This window comes from Haliotis cracherodii, unplaced genomic scaffold (genome assembly GCF_022045235.1).
Source record: "Haliotis cracherodii isolate W230 unplaced genomic scaffold, xgHalCrac1.p SCAF_2, whole genome shotgun sequence".
Lineage (NCBI taxonomy): Eukaryota > Metazoa > Mollusca > Gastropoda > Lepetellida > Haliotidae > Haliotis > Haliotis cracherodii.
Window position 1 is genome coordinate 6697501 of NW_027266275.1, and position 18820 is coordinate 6716320.

The 18820-nt window shown below is 39.3% G+C and overlaps 1 protein-coding gene and 1 long non-coding RNA gene across 3 annotated transcripts in view; one reads left to right on the forward strand and one right to left on the reverse strand.

The window, feature by feature from the left end:
• LOC139469621 (pro-neuregulin-2, membrane-bound isoform-like) overlaps positions 1-18820 on the reverse strand; it is a 263969-nt gene that overhangs the window by 240559 nt on the left and 4590 nt on the right. The gene's annotated exons all lie outside the window — the stretch shown is intronic.
• Positions 2456-18820, forward strand: part of LOC139469622 (uncharacterized) — a 28134-nt gene continuing 11769 nt past the window's right edge. The window contains exons 1-2 of the long non-coding RNA XR_011653738.1: positions 2456-2497; positions 5593-5970. This is a non-coding gene — a long non-coding RNA (uncharacterized lncRNA). The remainder of the gene's footprint in view (positions 2498-5592; positions 5971-18820) is intronic.

An 18820-nucleotide genomic window follows, 5' to 3' on the forward strand; every position in this document is an offset into this window, starting at 1 on the left:
TCTTTGGATTTGGCACCTTATAGAAACTCATGAACCAGTCTATGAGCAGTGCTTTAATGCACGACATGTGGTAAACACTTGGTGGTGAATAATTATTTGTGTGCATAGTATCAGGAATCAGATGATCACACAAACTAGTGATGTCATGTTCGGTTGGATGGGTCAATGAATTCATTATTTAAGTATACATATTTTGCAGAAGTTGAAACTGAAAAATATTTTTTGACAAAACATTTATTTCATATATATGTTGAACAAAAAAAGTAAGGGATCATGAAATATTTCTGTATACCATACACATTTAAAGAAACTCAGTCTTCACTACTAACATATTCATGTTTGTTCAGTATAACCACAAAAAGATTTGATCAAAGCAAAATAAATATCTACCAGTATATATGTTACAGTCAGTGTGTAAAATAACTGAAATTGTTCACTTTGGTTACTGAGTATATGATCTTGCATCCCTCAGAATTAATAATGACAAGAAAAGCACTGCAGCGCTCTTGTGGACTGTAATTCAACATTTAGGTTTCAGTCAATTCTGCAGCTGAATCTATGATGGTTATGATGTAAGCAGTATGTCTTCATCCAAGCAATGTACTCTCTCTGTCTTAGCATATTTGCAAAGGCCATGTTGTCAATAATCCTCTTGAAAGCAGAAATATCTGTAGATTTATTGTACAATAGAGGATTACTTAATAGTGAGGAGGTCCACATTCTCACACTAAATAATCAATGACATCAAAGGGAGCATCACCCAATGATCATTCCTTTATCATAGACCTGTCTTCTTGTAATTGTACAGTGGTAATTTGTCAATAGCTTATGGGTTGTGTTGACGGACTGGTAAACAGTAATGTTTGTCGACCTGATAGTAAGGCAAGTAGGATCGACATGGTGTGGTTAAGGTGTTGGTCAATCTCTCAGTCAGGTGAGATGGATCTGCATGGCATGGTCAAGATGTTGGTCAATCTCAGTCAGATGAGATGGATCTGCACAGTGTGGTTAAGGTGTTGGTCAATCTCTCAGTCAGGTGAGATGGATCTGCACAGTGTGGTTAAGGTGTTGGTTGATCTCTCAGTCAGGTGAGATGGATCTGCACAGTGTGGTTAAGGTGTTGGTCAATCGCTCAGTCAGGTGAGATGGATCTGCACAGTGTGGTTAGGGTGTTGGTTGATCTCTCAGTCAGGTGAGATGGATCTGCACAATGTGGTTAAGGTGTTGGTCAATCTCTCAGTCAGGTGAGATGGATCTGCATGGCATGGTCAAGGTGACTTGGTCAATCTCACAGTCAGGTGAGATGGATCTTCATGGTGTGGTCAAGGTGTCGGTCAATCTCATAGTCAGGTGAAATGAATGAGTGAGTGAGTTTGGAAATGAATGTTTTACCACCTTCTAAATTGTCATAAGTAAACAAAGAGTGAGATTGTTTTTTATACTGCTTCAAGCAATATCCCAGCAATATCAAGGCAGGGGACACAAGAATCAGCTTTACACATTATACCAATAGGAACCTGAACCAGAGCCTTTGACTTTAAGAGTGAACACTTTAACCACACAGTAAACATCACTTTTGTTGGTAAAAAGAAAAGCAGGTACAAATATTGAAAGCAAATATTGACGTAAGAAAATGCAATCCACTGAAGTCTGGCACCAAGAAACTAGTTAATGAGTTTAGCAATGAAGCTACTTCGAACAATATTTCCTATGAGCTGCAGCATGTAATCAAATGTATGAAGAAAGCCATAAATGAGGTAGGCCCTAAGACATGTACTAGTGTGCCGTGTTACCATGGAGTGACAGTATGGTGGAGACAGTCCATTTAGGATCATAACTGGGGCAAATCCGGAACCAGCAAATCCTTGTACCTAAGGGAAATAACTCTTGATGTCCTGACCCAAGCTCCTCACAGCGTGTGACACCTTCGTTACCTTCTCGGTAACATCGCTGCCACCAGTGTGGTGCCCCACATGGCAATTACAAGAATCTTGAAATTTGCCCCTGAACCCCAAATGTGGTAACGTTTATACTTTTGTTTACATCTTTGTGAATGCCATCATAGTGAATTTTGAAATGGTGTACGACTGACCAGATTTGATGAACTTAACTTCTCGTTTGTTTAATCAGATTGGTTCGGGATTGCAAACTCATTGAAAATCACCCAAATCCCAACTTACATTTTTACTATACCAAGTACATGATGGTTGAAATGAAATAGAAATTCAAATTGACAAAAAAGAAAATAATTTAGAGTATTCGGCGTCACGACTATCATCACCTGTTTGTAAACATGACAGTCTGTCAGTTATGAGTTCAACTCCATGCATGGTTGTAGCCACCTATCACAGTTGGGAGCTTTGACTGGTGGCAGTGACAGTATACAGAGCTCTTCAAATGGGCTATCAGTGTGAGGAGCTTGGTCTAATCCTACCTAAGGGAAGTAACTCTTGATGTCTGCCCTCTGGGCCAGCCCAAAGGGACAATACAGACTGGGGTAAGGCAATGTGTGCCAGGGTAGGACTGCTTATCATACACTACTGTACAATGGTATTGTGCAATTGTAAAAGGATGCCTTGTTTTATGATGTAGACAATCACATACAATTTTCCATCCTTCTCAACTTTAAATCTGCACAGTTTTTGATTCAACTCCTTGGTTGACATAATATAACGTGGCCACCTGGTGGGCATGTAGGGCGATTATCTTACGCACTGAGAAAGGCCATTAGGCTTATGTTACAGATTGCCTGTTTGCCTCCAAGGAACCTTAGAAATTTCTGCTTAAGTTCACTTACTATTCACGTATACCTGGTATCATTAACTCTTTTACCCTTAGAGATAAGCTTTAGTTTGTTGACTAAAGCATGTGCATCACAATATTTTTAATTTGGCATGATCAGTTTTTTATTGTCTTTGTAAATGATATATCTTAAGTCAACCATCATTGTACACAAACCATTAATAAGTATGTTGTAGACAAGTCAGAAACACATACAACTTCATGGATAACATCTTCTGGTTTATTGCATAGCGCGACGTTTCGATGTAGATTCTTACACCATTATCAAGCTGGAGTGCGGCTTCATAATGCCAATCAAACATGTAGACACTTCTGTCAGGTGAAAGTTGGCTCTCTTTATTTGAATTTTGGAATGACCACTGACTTTACTGTTCAATTGTTGTTCAACTTTACATTTACATTTTGAACAGAGCAGGCAAATAAAGACAGTTTAAAGACATTCCTTTTTTAAGTGTGTGTGTATTTACTTTGCTCTAATTTGTATAGGTAGTGGTTGGATAGAAATGATAATATGAAGGTTGACTGATAAGTCCTGAGTATCACATAGAAGGAACTGTGTAGTGAAATTGTATTTTGTTGACATTACATCATGTCATAGAGATATATCCACAAGAACTGGAATACATTGTAAAGCTCTGACAAGTCAGTAACATAAACAGAAGTCTGTGATATTTGGAAAATGGACAAACTTGAGGAATGTGTGCTGATCAAGTACTTGGCTTAACACCAAAGACCATCCATTATGATATCTGAGTACAACACTGATGCACAGCCCCTCCTGATGCCAACATAAAGAGGTGGCCAGCAGATTTTAAGCATGGCAGGGAAAGTTTTGAAGATGACCCTTTCTTGGAAGACCTGTGACATCCGCAACACCAGAAATAATCCAGGGAATCCATGACATGGTGATGACTGACCAGCGAATGATTCCACGTCGTATTGCTCACTCAGTAGGCATTTCCATGTATAATCCATTACCTACGACACTTTGGCAGTGAAGAAAGTTGAGTTCCAAAGGTTCTGACATCTGATAAAAAATGGACCAGGCACATTTTTCATCATAATCTAGCTCTGTTTGAAGCTGATCCAGCTGATTCTTGCAATGATTTGTGACTATGGATGAAACCTGGGGTCACCACTTTCAGTCCAAACAGTGAAAGCAGTCAAAGCATTGACATCACACCACCAAAGGGAGGGGAGCAGTGTCCCATCAGCTGGAAAGAGTACGGTCTCGGTGTTCTGGGATGCCAAGGCTGTCATCATGGTGGACTACCTTCTGAAAGGCCAGACAATAAGCGGGGCATATTATACTGCACTTTTGAGGCAATTACAGGATGATTGTGTGAGAGGAGTAGAAAGCTGAGAAAAGGTGTGCTCTTTCATCAAGGCAATGCACACTGCACAAATCAGATACTGGCATGGCTACAACCCACTTGTGTGGCTTTGAACTCCTTCAGCACCTGCCATATATGACTCGGTCAGACTTCCATCTCTTCCCAAACCAAGAAAACTCTAACTGGAACCCACTGCTCAAACAATGTTGTTTAACGCTGCACTCAGCAATATTCCAGTTATATGACGTTTGTTTGCAAATAATCGAGTCTGGACCAGACAATTCAGTGATTGACATCATAAGCACACAATTTGGGATACGATGACATGCACCAACCAAGTCACCGAGTCTGACTACCCGATCCTGTACGTTGCCTCTTACGACAAGCATGGGTTGCTGAAGACCTATTCTGACCCGGATCTTCACGGCTGCACCGTAAATGCTTTCAGACGAATGTCCCTTACCCTTGTCAGGATGTAATAAAGACGAAATCTTTAGATGTATATAGACAATTAATGAGAATAAACACATGAACACAGAATAAAGTACATCGTGTACAGTACCCATGAGCGTAACAATGTATGGCATTGGTGAATCCTTTCAGCCCCATTCAGCAGATCGGTAAAACAAAGACTAAGTACACTGTGTTGCCTGATAGCAACATTAATACACATACAGACAGATCTAGTGACCATCCTTTATGGCAGTGATATTTTATATTATCTGCTACATCAGCAATAATACTCAAGGCTATGTGGCAGATGTTCACACATGGCCAGTGCCATATGTGTGTCTAGACTAGGCAATAAATCACATTTGACACAATTTCTGTTTTTCAAATGGTAAATGTTGTAAGCCCATGTACTCTTGTCAGCTTGATTCATATCGTAAAACAAAATTACACATTTCACAAAACATATCTGGCAGCAACAAACAGAAACCACCCAAAGTTCCTCCTTGAATCCCACAGGGCAATCATGCCTCTACAGTTTGGCAGGTAATAAAGTGCAACCCCTGATTTATATGTTCGCTCCAAAACAATATCCCCGCTTTTTTAGAAACTTTCAGCAATTCATCCAAGTAGATCTAAAATGTGATTTATTTGCTATAAAGAAAAGGTTGTCTATATGACTATCACTAAACACAGACAATCAAGTATACTGTGACACCAGTGGGAGGGCAATTATATGACTAGAAATCGAGTCACAGATCAGGAGATGGCATGTGACGATGTCTAAGTCGATGCTGGTTTGTCAACTCCAAATGGATTTGGCAGGTTCCATTCTGTTTCCCTGTTTATGTCAAATATGTAACAGCTTAACAAAATACTGATTCAGTTACCAATGTTCCATTATGATAGATATTTGCCCGACATCCATTCCGTTAATTGCACATTTGCCCTATCTGTTTTAGTTAATGACAACATGTTTTAGTAGAGCAATAATTTCACTTTTCAGATATGATGCAGGGGGAGTTGTTTAAAGTGTCGGTGCAAGGTTCTGGACAACATGGTGAATATTCAAAATTACTGGACTACCTGCCAAACTGTAGACCATGCCTCAAGCTGACGAGAGTGTGGGAGGTATGTCAGCATAACTTGGGAAGAAAGTGATGCAGATCTTTGAGTTTGGTGAAACCCAACAGCATGGGTATGGTGTTGACAAGCCAAAGATCATTATCAGAAGAAATTGTGATTCAACCCACAATAATAGGATCCTGGCAAACCTAAGGGACACAACTCTCACAGAACATTATGGTGTCTTAGACAACTGGGCATGGGTATGCCTGTTGAACTGACTACAGACAAATCCATTCTGAAAAGGGATTTACCTGAGGTACAGTGCCATGATTCTTTGCTTGAAACCTAATGGCATTTCTTATTTACACTAGAACATTCATATCAGAGTAGTGATGATGTGGTTGGTGTGTGACACATTTTGTATCCTGGCACAAGGGAAATGTACAAAATGTACCATGATACACACTGTTTTTATTCTAAATCAGTTGATAGTCATGGGTATCATTCTCTTTACCAAAGTGAAAGCACTGTTTTACAATAAGGTATTAATGAATTTCTAACTGAAATGAAATATGACAGAAGCCATTTATTCGCTATTATCAAAGTACTTTTATACCAATCCATGTCACAATCAAACATAACACCATCACAATAGAAACCAACAGAACAAAGTCAGATGAGACCACAGTAGAGCAATGTCACAACAAGACATAAGAAAGCATAATCATAACAGAACATAAATGAATAATGTCACAGTACATAAATACCCAGGAAATAATGACAAACAACAATGTATTGTTTTCTCATTGTCATTCTCAAAATGCCTCCTACCAAGAACAGACTAATCAGCCAAGAGTTACTCACAAGATCTTCCAATAATTCTTATCGATCAGGCCCAAACATTAAAACTCTTACATCATAACGTTTTGAATTGGCTAGTCAGCTCTCTGGAGGCTAACTTTGGCGCCAACATGGCGGGGACTTTAAGAATGTTAGTTTGTGGTAACACAATTATAAGGCTCAGATACAGTTTATCCTGCTAATGTTTCATATGTCCAGCATCATGGATATTCAGTGATAATGTTCATCTCAACAACCTGGGTGTTCAGTGGCAATGTTCATCTCAACATCCTGGATGTTCACTGATAATGTTCATCATAACATCCTGGGTGTTCAGTGATAATGTTCATCTTAACATCCCCGGTGTTCAGTGATAATGTTCATCTCAACATCCTGGGTGTTCAGTGATAATGTTCATCTCAACATCCTGGGTGTTCAGTGACAATGTTCATCTCAACATCCTGGGTGTTCAGTGATAATGTTCATCTCAACATCCTGGGTGTTCAGTGATAATGTTCATCTCAACATCCTGGTGTTCAGTGATAATGTTCATCTCAACATCCTGGGTGTTCAGTGATAATGTTCATCTCAACATCCTGGGTGTTCAGTGATAATGTTCATCTCAACATCTCGGGTGTTCAATGATAATGTTCATTTCAATATCCTGGGTGTTCAGTGACAATGTTCATCTCAACATCCTGGGTGTTCAGTGATAATGTTCATCTCAACATCTCGGGTGTTCAGTGATAATGTTCATCTCAACATCCTGGGTGTTCAGTGATAATGTTAATCTGAACATGATATCATTGATCGCATTATAATTATTAGTCTCAATTATATATTTTAATCTGAAAAGAATGTCATCTCAACGTCCGGGGTGTACCGCGATAACACGCACCATCTCAAGAACTTATGCTCCATTTCATTACCAGTGATTGCAAAAACAGATATAAAAAGATACTTTCATCATACAAGGAAAGCGAGGCAACAGAACATACACAATGTCTACTAGTTTGTGTTCAGAGAAAGCTCTAGATTTGTCAGAGGAAGTTAAATTTGATTTACACACATATTGACTTCTTGGTTTCAACAGAATTCATGCTCAATATATTCAAATGTCGTGTTCTCATTTTTATTCATCCCCACTGAGGAATTGAACAAATAAGATTTCACACCACCACAAGCCATTTTGTATGTATTAGCATCATTTTTTTACTCATATTCATGTACATTTTTCTTGGAGAACAAACAATCAGTTCACAAAATACCAGATTTCACGTAATACTCCCCACCACCACCTCACTCAGAAATTAGTCAATATTTCATTTCGAAAGTTACGAGTAATTATATGTAGTAAACTTAACACAAACAAAGGTTGTAACAAAAGATTACAATAAAAATATTATTTCATCTAAACACCTAAACAAATTACATGATAAAACAATATTACTCTGAAAATCACAGCTCTCAATGAATTACTTTTCAGGGTTTCCTTAACCTGCTGAATCTGAGGGTCACTGTGACTTACAGGAATGTATATCGAGGGTCAGTTGGAAAGTTAGTGAGTGAGTGAGTGAGTGAGTGAGTGAGTGAGTGAGTGAGTGATCCATGCCATCCAGGTCACCGGGCCTGCCCACCTGATCCATTTGGCCACTTCTTACAACCAGCAGAGGTTGCTGTGCACCAATTCGTACCTGGAATCACCACAGGGAAGGGCACAGGGTGATTGGATGAAAAAAAGTATTGTAGGCAACATCAAATACCAATGACATCTGCGTCAAAAAGAATTCTGATTACATTCAATGAAACTTTTATTACCTCTAATTTACTCCTCATATGAATTTAGATGTCTACAACAAATATCCTGAACAGCCAAAAGTTTCACATCTACATACCACCACCTGTAGATGAATCTGGTTCCTCTGCTTCTAATCCCACGTGGTGCCCCCTAACCCCGTACATCACCTATCACTATCAGGTATCAGGGATGGAATGTAGCAGCAGTCTCTCTTGGCATGGGAAGATATATATATACAATTCTGTCGGCCTGTTTTGTACAGTACGGGTTCATTCACTTGATTCAGGACAAAACCTGGGTACCTTCTAGTAATGTAGTAGTTGTACAGTTCTCCTTCTGAATTTGTTGATTGAATTTTGTTCAATTTGCTGTATGTTTGTTATTTAACACTGCACTACAGCTGTCTGTAAATAATCGCATCTGGACTGGACAATCTAGTTAGTATTTTATAAGCAACGACCCACATCAAACCAAGCCTGATCACTCAATTCAAGACACCTCTTACGACAAGTCTAGATTTCTGGGACTAATTTCAATCAAGAATCCTATTGTGTTTTTTGTCAACTTAATTTTGCAAGACATTTTGCCTCATAAAAATGAGACATTATCTACATGTGGAAAGCCAAACATTGCACAGGTCATAGTCACAACAAACATGGGCTAATCAGGACTGTTCTCTGTAATCCTGGAACCTATTCAGTGGGAACAAGTCTGAAGCAGACGTCACACCAAGAGAGGTCAGCACGAGCTCCTGCTTGGCTATAATGGTACACTATGTCAGCCAGGAGTTGTCTACCTTGGCGATCTCTGCACATTCAATCACAATGATATACAATGTTAGCCAGGAGTTGTCTACCTTGGTGATCACAGCACATTCAATCACAATGATATACTAGGTTAGCCAGGAGTTGTCTACCCTGGTGATCACTGCACATTTCAATCATGATGGTACACTAGGTTAGCCAGGAGTTGTCTACCCTGGTGATCACTGCACATTTCAATCATGATGGTACACTGGGTTAGCCAGGAGTTGTCTACCCTGGTGATCACTGCACATTTCAATCATGATGGTACACTAGGTTAGCCAGGAGTTGTCTACCCTGGTGATCACTGCACATTTCAATCATGCTCAACAACCATTGTTTCCATTAACATTCCATTTTATACACTTAAAAATTTCTTATTTCACATGAGATTGTTACTAAGCTTGTCCTGGTTATCTTAGATTAAACTGTTTACTGTATGTACTTTTGCTGTCAGTTATATTTAGTTCAGATTTGTACAAAATATTAGTATTGAGAACTGATTCAGAATTATAGCACTCAAATGTAACTCATCATTAAGGACTACCATCAGTCCACTTATACTTATACTTATTCCTGGCACAATTTGGTCTCGGGATACGGAAATAGCAGGTGAGGTGAGGTTAAATGGGGTTTAACGTCACGTCCAAATTATTGCACTTACATAGCGAATTGCATGCATGTGTGTATCTGTGGCTGCTTGTACTAGCCCAGACTGATGCCGATTTATAGTATTAGCTCACTGAGATACCATGCCTCAGTTGAACATGAATACCCTACTCAGACACAGTATATTGACTCCAAGCTGACCAGTCCTTGTTTTAGCCCCTTAATGCCGAGCGCTAGACAGGGTAATGACAAGTACCATTTTTTAATGTCTTTTGGTATAATGCGGCCGGGGATCGAACCCCAGACCTTCCACTCTCCGGGCTGACGCTCTACCACTAGACCACGGTCTGGAACTAGCAAGAGTATAGGGGGCTAAAAACCTGCCATCTCTCTTGAACAGTGAAATAGAGGAACTTTAAAAGTGATGTATTATACCCCAAGAATTCAGAAACATGATTTATTTCCCTCAGTAATGTCACAGCGTTTCCTCCATCTGAAGCAGCATCTTGTGTACATCATGCTGCTGATTAAACCTGCCAGCAATGTCCATACATCCATCTGTCACCCAGGTTGGTAAGTATCACAACAGAAGGATCTGCTGTCAATGTCTGCAAGCGGCCCCAGACACAAGCATATTGATATGTAATAACCCAGTAAGAGAAGTACGATGAGGTGAAATACGATTTCCTGTTGATTACATGGATGAAGTGACAATGTAATGTCTACCACTGCCAGGTTGCTGCAGAAACCAGCAGGAAAGTTAATACTTGGATGTCTGGAAAACTTGATACGTAATTCAAATACGGACACTTAAATAAATCCCTCAAAGCTGTTCCAAGTTTCTACATGCTACCTGAGTCAGGTGTTAATTTCTTCATTCTGGAACAATGCTGGTACAGTTGATTACATGAAACATAGTGTTGCAGGAAAAGCATTACAAATTGTACTATTAACATGAAAATATAAACTGTAAATCTTGAAGAAAATGCACCTCCAAATTAATATGACTGCTGACCCCTAGCCAAAATGCTACTCCCCACAACCCATCCACAGTGGAATGATACATATCCTTACCTTAGTCCAAACAAACAGCAAATAGCACCACTTATAAGCACTTCCGTAACAATATACAGTGTTTTCCTTAAAACAACACACAGTGTATGTGCTTATTCTGTTGACTGGTATTAAGGAGGTTTAAAGGCAATAAAATATTTGAACCAACATCAATTCACTGATTGGTATGCGGAGAAGGTGTCAACAATGCTCGACATGAGTGGGTAGAACTTTTGACCCCAGCAGTGATAACTCACCAGATACCTATTGTGTAGTTCTATTCTTTGACTGACATCGTTATATACTTGTATATACTCATATACAACTGCTGCTCAACAAACCGTGTTTGTGTTTATATTCATACTGGTATATCCGCTATCCAAATTGGGCAGTGAGGCCGTCTTATTGTAGATAGTCATTTTGAGACATAAATGCGAAGTTAATTAACGCTCACTTTAATTTCAATATTTACAGTATATAAAACAGTAGCACCACCTTATGTTCCTTCTTGACTCCATAAAGTTATGAATAAAAATGATAAACACTCCTGTTTGTACCTGTGTGTACAAAGACAGTATGTCACGTATCACACATGTTGAGACAGAAACAACTGTTCCCAATGCACTGCTAACAACGAGCAGGTCACAGCAAGGCTGGTGTCTCATTCTCCTTCACTGTCTCGATACAGTTGTGTCTACATCACTTCACATCTACACAAAGAGGTGTGTTTGTGTCCTGCATACAAGACACTGATACATTTAATGAGGAAGTCATGTTCCAGCTACTTAATCATCATGTCAAAATGACATTGACATGTGTAACATCTTACCAGCTGTCAATCACAAATCGATCATGCTAATTGCAGTGCATGGAGTTGACAAACTGCATAATTATTAACTTCAGCCAAACAACAAGTGAAATAGTGGAAACAGTGAAATGTATCAAACAATGCTCATTACAATAAAAAAAACGGAGATCAACATCACCCTCTGTGACTAATGCAACATATATTGGCATCCTCAGCTGTGGATATATACAACTGATATCGACATCACCCACTGTGAATATATAAAATTGATATCAACATCACCCACTATGGATATAAACAAATGATATCGACATCACCCAGTATGGATATATACAACATATATTGACATCACCCACTATGGATATATACAACATATATTGACATCACCCAATGTGGATATATACAACTGATATCGACATCACCCACTGTGAATATATAAAACTGATATCGTCATCTCCCACTATGGATATATACAACATTTAAGGACATCACCCACTATGAATATATACAACAGATATCAACATCACCCACTGTGAATATATACAACTGATATCTGCATCCGCATTATGGATACATCCAACAGATATCTGATTATTGTAAACTAAAGTAATTAAAATTCAAAATGGAAAGAAAACAGCTGTTCAATTGAGCGGAGGTTAACTTTTTATTGACTTGGAAAAAGCATGCAGCTTTTTGCTTCCAAACGGGGCATAAGGGATATATTCTGCCACTCAGAAGTCCATGTGCACCCTGTCTTCTTCATGGCGGGGTATAAAGGACATATTCTCCAACTCAAAACTTTATTTCATTATTAGGCGAGATACAAAGTATTTTATCAAGATCATGTGAACCAATCAGATCTCAACATTCTGACTTGGAGGTATAATAATGCTACTTATATCCATCAATCAACATATTTTCATCACTGAAGATGCTACTACCTAGATATTATTTCAGAGTAGTAGAGTCTATAACAAGAGTGTTTTTTCGATACCAGTACTTAGTAGAAAGATAAATAATTATTGACAACTGTTGCAAAGTTACACTTAAATAATATTACAGAGATTCAAATTCAAACACACTGGGACAGACACAGTAATATTCTGTTACACAGGTACATATGTCTTAATGATGCATACAAGAAGCAAATTATACTAATCCTCAACTGCATTTAAAGTATGTAACAGACAATTTCATTCTTCTATCCAGATATTTGTATATCGTACAGTATCAACCGATACTTAACGTTATATATACAAGTACCAGGTTATAAACATAGGAAAGCTACCACACTTGCCACATACGTTTGGGTTATTGATTTTTACTTTAAGTATTTTTTGCATGCAAAAGGATTTACTTTTTCTACTTCAAAACTGTTTCGTCCCCATACCTCAGCTCTGTACAGTATTATTGGACATATTTTGACATAAAAAATCTTTAAAAAAAGAATTGGACATCATGTCACCAAGAATGTTTATATGCCCTAATATCCCATCAATACATTTTGTGCTTGCTTGTGTATTGGTTCTTTGTTTCCCGGGGGGGAGTGGGGGGGGGGGGGGGGGGGTAGAATACCAACAACAATAAACATACACAGACAGTGTTTCAAAATGTCAGCAAAATGTCAAAATTTCCCCAAAATCATTGTGTGTATGTGAGTGTTATTGTACTGTGCACGTGTTTGCTTGTACTAGTCCAAACTAATGCCGGTTTTATAGTCCGAATCCACTGAGATACCATGCCGCAGTTTAACATGGATACACCACTCCAGCACAGTGTTGTCTCTGAGCTGTCCAGTCCTTGTTTTATCCCCTTGATGCTGAGCATAAGGCAGGGAAACAAAAAGTACCATCTTTTAATTTTTTTTCATATGATGCAGCCAGGGATCAACCACCGACCTCCTGCTCTCTGGGCAGACACATTTCCCCCAAAATAACTGGATACTGTGTACGGAAATCAAGATTCACGTGTCCTTATGCTATTAATAGAATTCAAAACTATATGGTACAGGATGCAGGATATAATATCCACATACACAGATATGTGTGTTCTTTGTTTGAACACGACATGGCAATATCCCAGTTTGTGCATAAGTATGTGACATCACATACACCCTACATCTGTAGGGGGGTCAGTTACACCACTCTCCTGGGGTCTGTCTCTACGGGGCATTCATCAACATGCTCCCACTGAACAGGTGTCTTGTGTGGTTCAACTGGACATTGCTGTCTGTAAGTAAGTATGTGACTACCAACCTGCACTGGTGGATCCAGAGGCGGAGTACAGACACTAAGGCCGCACCCTCAGCCTAGTCACACTGTGATTTGGGTATTATGTGCACGCCCCCCTTTTTTAAAAATCTGAATCTATTGTGAGAGAGAGATACGGAGGGGACATAAATGACAGCTGTCATCGAGAGAAAGGGAGTGGATTTATATGACAGCTGTCATCAATAGATCAAAAAGATCTTATAGTATGACTCTATATTATCGAAGTATTGGTAAATCTTGTAATCCACACCCACTGTTGACTGTTTGCTTAAGCACGTAATTTCACCAACTGATCGAATACAGGACTCGTGGTATGTCACTGCTACTCGCATGTATACATGTTAATTATTTTTATGATAGTTTCTGGAATGTTTTCGAAGAAGAATACCACTACCTCCATTCAGAATTGATCAGAAAGGAACCTATTTGTTTGGACGAAATCCCTTGAACCAATCTTTAATAAGGTCGATGCATACTGATTGTGCATAATCCCAAACAGGAAGTGATGACAAGCACCTATTCCACTCATATCATATCACAAAATAGAAATAATGTGACAATATAGTTTCCAAACCCTTGAGTCACTAATGACAGGTACTTTGTTTACCAAGCTCGGTAAAGAAAAGTATCAATGAACAATTCTTATTGATGTGTCATAAATGTTGAACTAAGAGCAAGAAACATTTTGCTGAAGACATATTTAATAAGTTCATATGAGTGCGCCATTACGATCCATTATAATTAACCTACTGCAAGAATATAACATACCATGCTACAATGTTAGATTCAAATGTTAAAGATCCTTCTGTATCTTAGCAAGTTGTTACAGTAGTAATATGAAAGAATTGGGTGGTCCTTAACTTTTTTACGAGTAGTATATGAGATACCTAAACATTTAACACTCAAGCAAACATCACTATAAATTCTGAATACATTGGCTATAAATCACAGAGCATGAGGGTCGGTCGGGTAGCCTAGTGGTTAAAGCGTTTGCTCGTCACGCCGAAGACCCGGATTCCATTCCCGACATGGGTACAATGTGTGAAGCCCATTTCTGTTGTTCCCTGCCGTGATATTGCTGGAATATTGCTAAAAGCGGCATAAAACCATACTCACTCACAGAGAATGACACATGATTATTTACAGACTGCAATCATACAGCTGGAATATTGCTGAGTGCGCCATTAAACAACAAACAAACAATCAATCAATGATACATCATAAATAGACACAGGAAAATCCTAACTCTCTAAATGCATAAATATTTTTGAACATTGGTCATAAATTCTACAGTTTGTGACGTTGGTCACATTCCAGCAATCGCATCTTTTACCACATCACCATGTGGAAAACACCCAACCCTATCTGGACCAGCCCTCTTACCACCCTCACTATCACGCTGTGCAGTCCTAACATATCACTAACACTTTAACCGGAGAAACCATCAGCTGAAAATAGAGCCTTGTCTATATTAGTTACAAGCCACGGTGGTACGACCACAGCAGCCTGCCAGAACCTGCTCTGCTATCACCTGATGCTATGTACCCACTAGATTTCCTGCACATACATATCAACGCATGTACATTTCAATCTTGGCATTACATGTGTTGGCATGGCTTTCCCTGCACTAAATGTCGGGCTGTTATGACAAGACAATTTTGATATTTCTGGCTTTGGTAAAAACATTCCTATGAGAATCAAGTTCTTGAGAATGTTGAAAACATGATCAAAATGAAAAGTTGATAATCTCAAATCCCTATGCAAACATGACACTCATTTCAAAGTCAGTTTTCTTCACTGACAATTTTCCAAAACTCAATCTTTGTCTGTTTTATCAAAAGACAACTAACATAGAAAAACTGAAGCAATTATTTGTTGATTGGGATACTTTGAAAAGAACATTGCTTTAATTGGATGTCTGACATGCTCACACACATTCATAAACTCTTGTTTCAAGTTTTTATGATCAGTTAATTGAAACAAAATACCATATGAAATATTACTATACACTTAATATGAGTGAGTACGGTTTTATGCCATTTTTAGCAATTTTCAAGAAATATCATGGTGGGGGAAGCCGAATTGGGCACCACACATTGTACCCATGTGTGGAATAGAACCCAGGCTATCACCGTGACAAGCGAACGCTTTATCCACTAGGCTACCACTGTCCCACTTCTTAAGGACAATTGTGTAATCTTGCCCAAATGATTTCTATATTTCAAACATTTATGTCATCTTAAGATACAATGCCAAGACTTGGGGACTTCATGTCATGAAGCCTGATAGTTAATCAGTACAAACGTGACATTTGTAAATGTCTTGAACTGATACTGAATGAGTGAGTGATGTTGGTCTATCGCTGCTTTAAATAGTAATCCAGTGTTATCACCCACGTGGTGAAGATACAGGTGGTGAGATACTACATCACACGTGTCGCACAAGGTTGACCTTGTTTTATTTAGTTTGATTGGATAATCATAACCTCTGTCACACCGGAACTACTTTTTTCATTCATAAACAATCACAAGACGTCATTCACTTTCACAAAACGTTAAGAGACAGAACCTAAGGAATCTCATGACAAAATATTTACAACACTTTATTAACCCAAACATGACAGTCACACTCATCAAATTCGCTTTGGAGTCTATGTTAGTTATGCATAGAGCCACTACAGACAATATATAATTGAGTTATATCAATTTGCAATGTATGACTACCGACAGATCGAGGATCCCCATGAGCGTGACGCACCCCCGCAACCACTTTCGTGACTTTCAATTTGATGTTATTGATGTGTTTCTCCGCTTGTGACAGTGTCCTCTTCAAATCATATTTTGTGACATTGTTTCTGAAGGTGTTTGTTCATGAATGAATATGCACAACTGCACGAAAAGGTCACTCAAAGTGAACAGTTCCGATACAAATCATTAAAAAACTCTGTTGAAGTGTGCCTGACTTCTGTTTTTGTGGCCATAAACATCTCAAATGTGAACAATAACATTTTCTTTTGATCTCTAGCGTAAAACACTGTGGTTGGTTGGTTTGTTGTTTAACGCTGCACTCAGCAATATTCCAGCTATATGACGGCGGTCTGTAATTAATCGAGTCCGGACCAGACAATCCAGTGATTAATATCATGAGCATCTATCCACGCACTTTGGATCGATGACATGCATCAACCAAGTCAGTGATCCTGACCACCCAATCCCATTAGTCGACCTTTTACAACAAGCATACTCGCCTTTTACAGCAAGCATGGGTTGCTGAAGGCCTATTCTACCCGTGATCTTCACAGGCCATAAAACACTGTGAGTAGATCACAGTTGTGTTTTCTTATTCCGATGGTGACCTTGCCCTTTGTTCGAAGCTGTCACTAACATGGAAGAAGACAAGATTTTGTTGATTTCCACGTCTTCAGTTAACATTAACGTCTTTGGTGAACACTCTGGTTTCCTTCCCTCTTCCAAAACGGTACGTACAGGATAGAAATTCAGCTGAAAGATCAAGGGAACCGCACCATTTTAAATGATCAGCCAGGATCCCAGCGGTGTGAGTGACTGAGTGTTGGTCCAAGATTCAAAGCACTGAGCAGTGTGACTTTTTAAGTTTTCTTACATTTGTCCTGCGTACCAAAAACAGTGCGCTTGAATTACCAAAGGTTGCAGAAATCCCAAAATAAAGATTTTAAGCATTGGTGGTGCCAGGTTTGCACACAACAGAAGTGACATGCTGTTAATGTGTATGAATAGAAAAATGTCAACAATACCCATGTTTGGGCATATAGTAATATTCATGCACAACCAGATTTGCAACCTGTTTCAGTTTGGTCTGTTAACAAATAATATATTATGTATATTCACACGCAAAAGAAATGCAAGTGGTTTTAAGCAAATAGGTAACAAACATGGAACCATAAATTGATACGAGTTTTAACATGTAGTGAAGCCTGATGGTGTTATCAATATTTTTGGTTGCATTTTGGAAGCCCAGAGTAAAAACGCAACATGAAAAACGAATCGCCAAAACACACCATTTCAATGAATATGTGGGTATCATGCACCCATTTCTCACGAAATCGAAAATGCACGAACTGTCACGAAGTGTAGTGGGTATAAAACTGTGGCCGATTCTTGGACCTACCACTCCTTGGTCAACAATGCCACGCCTAACTCAAATTCAGAGAAACCAGGCTATCAGACAATCGGAAGCTGGAGAGTCTGTCCAAGATGTTGCCCGTCATTTCAACGTTAACATAACCACAATTTACCATCTCCTGCATCAATACAATGCAACACAGACCACAGATGACCTTCCTCGGAGCGGTCATCCTAGGGTCACCACACCTCGACAAGATCGGCAGATTACCCGTCAACACCAGCGACATCCGTTCCTAACTGCAAGTGAAACTGCTCGAGAGACCATAGGTACACATAATCGACACATTAGCCGGGACACTGTGATCCGACGTCTCCGTTCCAACAACCTCAGATGTCGCCAACCAGCATGTTGTCCTGTTCTACAACCACGGCATCAACAAGCACGACTTCAGTGGGCGCAGGGTCATCATAATTGGCGTCATCGTGAGTGGAGGCGTGTCATCTTCTCTGATGAAAGTTGCTTATGTGTCTCCCATGCAGACAGAAGAGTCAGAATTTGGCGGCATCGAGGTGATTGTTTCACTGACAGAAACATTGTGGAAAGGGATCCATGGGGTGGACCTAGCATCATGATATGGGCAGGGATTGGACTTACTGCTAGACTTGGGCCCCTGTGCTTTCTGAATGTTGGTCAAAGTCGAGGACACGGCATCACTGCTCAGCGGTATATCGACCAAGTGATCAGACCCCACGTTGTTCCATTTTTTGCACAACATCAACAATACATTTTCCAGCAGGACAACGCTCGTCCCCATGTTGCCAGAGCTACCATGGCCTTTCTGCTACAACACAACACTTGTGTTCTACCGTGGCCAGCCCTCA